We start from the raw sequence: 6,000 nt of genomic DNA, 5'->3' as shown, positions 1-6,000 counted from the left end.
ATAATTTAATTTCTAAAGAACACAATAGGTTGTTAGGAAAGGTTCAGGACTTGTACAAAATTTTTGTATAGGGGGACCGGTACGATATTCCGAGTAACAACCAACAATATTTATCGGAATTACGACAACCCTTGCAAGATTCCCTGAGTCTCCACACACTCTGGACTGTTTCAGAGGCTTATCAGCAAACTTTGACAGTTGAAAGAAAATTAAACCGTAGACCAACAAATAAGAACGATCAAAACAATCAAGTTGTTTATCCTCAGGAATTGCACCCTTCCCAGCAGCCATCACAAGGTAACTCTAAGACCTCTATCAAGTTTTTTCGATGTGGTGAACTGGGGCATCGAGCTTCAGATAGTAAAAGATCCCTAAATAAAAAAAACAAAACTCTGCTAGTTGAGGAAGACATGGAGGATGAATCGGAACAAATTGATGAGCCGATTTATGACAACGATATTGATGAAGAGATTCTTTATGGAGATAGTTATGAGACTCTCGTCGTACGCAAGAGCCTACTAGTCCCCAAAGAAGAATCAGAAGAGGATTGGCTAAGAACTAGCATCTTTCACACAACTTGCACAGTTACAGACTAAGTTTGCAAGATGATTATTGATAGTGGTAGCTATGAAAATATTGTGTCTGAAGAAGTTGTGCAAAAGTTGCAATTGAAGACGGATCATCATCCAAAACTCTACAAGTTGTCATGGCTGAGCAAAGGGAGCGAGGTAACCGTAAATAAGAGGTGTCTTTTAACTTTTTCTATTGGCAGCAAGTATTATGATCGAGCATGGTGTGAAGTTGTGTCAATGGATGCATGCCATGTATTATTGGGATGACCTTGGCAATATAATCAGAGCGTCATTCACGATGGACGGAAGAACACCTACACCCTCCACATTAGAGGGAGGAATAACATATTGGCTCCAAGACGAGAAGGAACCCCTTCAAATTTGGTAACCAATAACTCTACACTACTTTTTATGTCCAAATTTTTAAATGAGATGAAGCACGAAGACATGGTCTATGCTCTGCTTCCTTACAAAAGCAATGAGATAGACCTAGACTCAGATCTACCAGCTGAGGTGCAACAACTCCTATCCGACTTTGCTGACTTGATGACTGAAGACCTTCCTCCGGGATTTCCATCTATGAGAGACATTCAACACCAGATTGACCTCATTCTGGGATCAAGTGTACCTAACCGGCTGACATACCGTCTTAGCCCTAAGGATGCTGAAGAACTACAACGACAGTTGTGGAGCTATTGCGACAAGGCTATATTCGTGAGAGGATGATCCCTTGTGCAGTCCCTGCCCTACTCGTGCCAAAGAAAGATGGTTCGTGGTGTATGTGTATTGATAGAAGAACCATCAACAAAATCATGGTAAAATATAGATGTCTGATTCCTCGCCTAGATGACATGTTGGATCAACTTACTGATTCAAAGATCTTCTCCAAGATTGATCTTAGGGGTGGATACCACCAGATTCGAATCAAATCTAGAGATGAATGGAAGACTGCCTTCAAAACACAACATGGGTTATACGAGTGGATGGTCATGCCTTTCGGACTATCCAATGCGCCCATCACATTTATGAGATTCATGCAGCAGGTCTTGCGACCTTTCATGGGATGATTCGTGGTAGTATACTTTGATGACATCCTCATTTATAGTCCGACACGAGCTTTGCACCTTGATCACCTCCGCACAATTTTTGAGAAGCTAAAAATGGAACACTTGTTCATCAACAAAAGGAAGTGTTCTTTCTTCACAACCTCAATTTCATTCCTTGGATTTATAGTGTCTACTGATGGTGTTCATGCAGATCCATCAAAGATAGACACAATTCTAGAGTGGCCGCAGCCAAAAACCATTCATGACGTCTGAAGTTTTCATGGACTAGCCTCTTTTTACCGTAGATTCATTCGAAATTTCATCTCCTTAATTGCACCTATCACTGAGTGTCTCAAGGGGCACAAGTTCAAGTGGACTGAAGCAGCTATGACTAATTTTCAACCGGTGAAGCAAAAGATGATAGAAGCACCCATTCTAGCACTTCCAAATTTCGAAAAACTATTTGAAGTAAACTGTGATGCATCTAGCATTGGCATTGGTGGTGTTCTAAGTCAATCGGGATGCCCTATTGCTTTCTTCAGCGAGAAACTATCTAGTGCTAAGGAAAATTACTCTACCTATGACCTGAAATTATATGCTATTGTGCAATCCTTGAAGCATTGGCATTATTATCTTGTGTAGAAGGAATTTATCTTGTTCACTGATCATGAGTCTTTAAAATACATCAATGGCCAACACAAGCTGAGTAGTCAACATGCCAAGTGGATAAACTACTTGCAGGAGTTCACCTTCATGCTAAAGCATCAATCTGAGAGTCTCAATCGTGTTGCAGATGCTCTAAGCCATCGCTCTTCCCTACTTACTACCATGAGTATTAAGGTTACCGGCTTTGAATCTTTCTCAGATATGTATGTTGATGATCCCTCCTTTGGCAAGATATTTCAGGAGGTCACTAATGGACTTCGCAACGACTTTATTTTGCACAATGGTTATCTATTTCATGGACTACGATTATGCATTCCAGACTATTCCTTAAGGCATCACATTATCAGTGAATTGCATAACAAATGACACTTTGGCCGAGACAAGACATTAGCCCTCATCTCTTCCGACTTCTATTGGCCCAAGCTAACTAGTGACGTAGCTCATTTCATGGATCTTTGCTTTATTTGTCAGCAATCTAAGGGAACCCTCACCAATGTTGGTTTGTATACTGCCTTACCAATTCCTGAAGCCCCTTGGTATGAGGTTAGCATGGATTTCGTATTGGATTTACCCCACACCCAACGAACCACAGACTTTATTCTAGTTGTGGTGGACCGATTCTCCAAGATGGCTCACTTTGTGGCATGTAAAAAAACCATGGATGTTGTTTAGATTGTCACCCTCTTCTTCAAAGAGATTATGCGCTTACACGGTATTCCTCAAACTATTACTTTGGATTGTGATACTAAATTTTTCAATCAATTTTGGAAGACTTTATGGAAAAAGCTAGGGATAAAGCTAAACTTCAGTAGTGCCTATCACCCTCAGACAGATGGTCAGACCGAGGTTGTGAATCAGAGCTTAGGAAATCTTCTGAGATGTCTCATAGGAACCAAACTGAAGCAATGAGATCTAGTTTTACCTCAAGCAGAATTCACATACAATAGATCAAAGAATAGGATCACTGGTTTGTGTCCTTTCGAAGTTGTTTATGGATGAAACCATCTGGGGTACTGGATTTAGTCCCTATTCGTGTCTTGGACAAACTAACCCAAAGGCTGACGAGATGACCAAGCATCTTCAAGTTATTCATGAGCAGGTTAAGCAAGCTATTCATGAAAGCAACACCGAATACAAGACCAGGGCAGATCGGCATCGACGTCAGGTTCTTTTTGATATTGGTGATATGGTTTAGGCTGTATTAACTCGTGACCATTTCTCTGTTGGTGAATACAACAAGCTCAAAGATCGAAAGATTGGACCTTGCAAGATACTAGAAAAGATTAATGACAATGCCTATAGGTTGCGACTTCCTAACCATTTAAAAACTTCTGATATTTTTAATGTAAAACACCTAATTCATTGTGCTTTGGAGCCGGATACACCCACCCTAAACTCGAGAATGAGTCCTCTTCAACTCCAGACAACTGATGTAGGAGAGAATCCAAAATTAGGATTTTTAAAGTAGTTATTCGTTAATTAAATTTATTTTATTTTTTATATTTAATTTTGTCGGAGTCTTGATAGTTAATTTATCCTAAATCTTAGGGAATACGTATAGTTGGTTATTTTTCCGTTTAGATTTTTTTGAGGGTTTTGAAAGCTATATAAGCCTATGCTTAGATGATGTTTGGGGACAAGTTTTTTTGATATTGAATCAATTGGTTTCGCTTACGCCACGTTACGGCTACATCTCTTTTGTTCTTTATTTCCTTCTCTTATTTTCTCTAGAAGTTTTTTATAAAACCTATCTTGAGCTACTTCTTATTCGTTAGTTCTCTCTTGTTTCTTCTTAATCCCTCTGTAATTTCACGCCCTAGAATAATCTATATTCTACTCGGCGTCAGTTGAAGAGATGTGGGAAGAGTTATCGACTAAGATGGCTGAATTATCTACGGCCAAACATCAAGCACGGTGACTTCTCCGAGGAAGAAGACTTCATCATTTGTAATCTTTATAATTAATATTGGGAGCAGGTAGTTAGTTATTGAATCATACAATGCAAAAAATTTTAAATTTCTTGGCTTTCTAATCAATGATTCAATTCTATATACGGTAACTGATGTGCACAAATATTATGATCATTTATTCATGTTTTAGCACACATTCACGTACTTTATGCATATATATTCGTTGCATGATTGCCTCTTTCACCTTGTATTATTATATATACTCTTTTGTTCAGATATCTGCTGCTTATTTGGTTTTGTGTTGACAGGAACAACTTTCGGAGCTAAAATAGCTATTATCGACGCACTGAAACAAGCCAGAGGACACGGCTGTGCAACCTTGGCACGACCGTGCGGCCAAGACTAAGGAGGAGAAGTGCACGACCATGCAACCCTTGCACGGCCGTGCGGCCAGGACAGAGGAGGATCATCACACGGCAGTGCATCCTTGCACGGCCGTGCCACCCCACCCCGAGGCCAAGCAGCACACGGTCGTGCCAAATGGCATGACCGTGCCAACATTCTAGAGCTTGAGAAGGTCACGGCCGTGTGAATCCACACGGCCGTGTGACCTCAGCAGAGACAAAGAAGGCCACGCCCGTGTGACCCCACACGACTGTGTGACTCAATCCGAGAGGAAGCCGTGTGAGGCTGTGTGGATTCCACACGGCCGTGAGACGAAGGACACGGGTTGACACGCCAAAACAGAGCTGTGCTGAATTCTGGGCAGATTGCAGATTGATCGTAATTCGGCCATAACTTTGTGCTCTGTTAGAGTTTTGGGCTATTCTTTATACCAAAACGTTGCTGACTTCAAGACAACTTTACTTCAGATCCAACAGAGAGAAAGAATTATTTTCCCATTCTAAATGGCACGGCCGTGCCTCCCAACCGCGGGTTCAACTGGACCTCCGCCCAGACTGCAGACCAAACTTCGAACCAACATAACTTTCGGCTTGGTTTGAGCCAGGGCTCAATACAAGTATCAGATTGAAGATAATTTCAAGGGATACAACTTTAGTTCAGTGTGAATCACGAGAAAACTTGGTTTAATCAGTGAAAAACTTGGTTTACTAGACGCTTGTAATCCTGGTTTTCCTAGGCAGCGTAGAGGGGGTATAAAAGGGTCAAGAACCCTAATCTTTGATTATCTTTGGTTCAAAGACTTCGTCCCTCTCCTTGGGAAAGAGTTTTCTCCTTTACGGGAAAGCCTAGAGCTTCATCCACCGCCGTCCCTTGATGATCCGTCCATCTTCGGAGAAAGGAAGCATCACCAAGACATCGGAATCATCAAGCATCTCTTCTCTCTTTTCTTCTAGGGTTGTATGCATGCTTTTCTTTATGTTCTGGGGTTGTTATTCCCCCACAATGGAGTAGACATCTTGTTCTAGGATTATGAAGTATTTGTAATATGATAGAGATGTAGAACTATGTAGATTCGCCTTGTTTCTATTCGATGACCTATTGATGCCTTATTCGTGCTTGATGAGTTGCGTGTGTGCCATGTTTACGTTTCTATGCTTTGATTGATTGATGTGGAGGATTGTTGATCTCGCAAAGGGGATACCTTAGAGCGTATTGACCAAGGTACCCTAGTGACAGGGGTAACCCTTTCTGGATGTCTAAGACGTTCACTTAAAAAGAGAAGCAATCCATTAGGAACTGCTGCTCTCGTAAAGAGAGTGCTCTAGATCGTATACCCGAGGGGCCCTAGTGACAAGAGTAACCCGTTCACGGACGTCTAGGACATTCTCTTGAAGGGAGAGG

The sequence above is a fragment of the Zingiber officinale genome, chromosome 1A (assembly GCF_018446385.1).
Source record: "Zingiber officinale cultivar Zhangliang chromosome 1A, Zo_v1.1, whole genome shotgun sequence".
Classification (NCBI taxonomy): domain Eukaryota; kingdom Viridiplantae; phylum Streptophyta; class Magnoliopsida; order Zingiberales; family Zingiberaceae; genus Zingiber; species Zingiber officinale.
Note: the sequence above shows the minus strand (reverse complement) of the source record.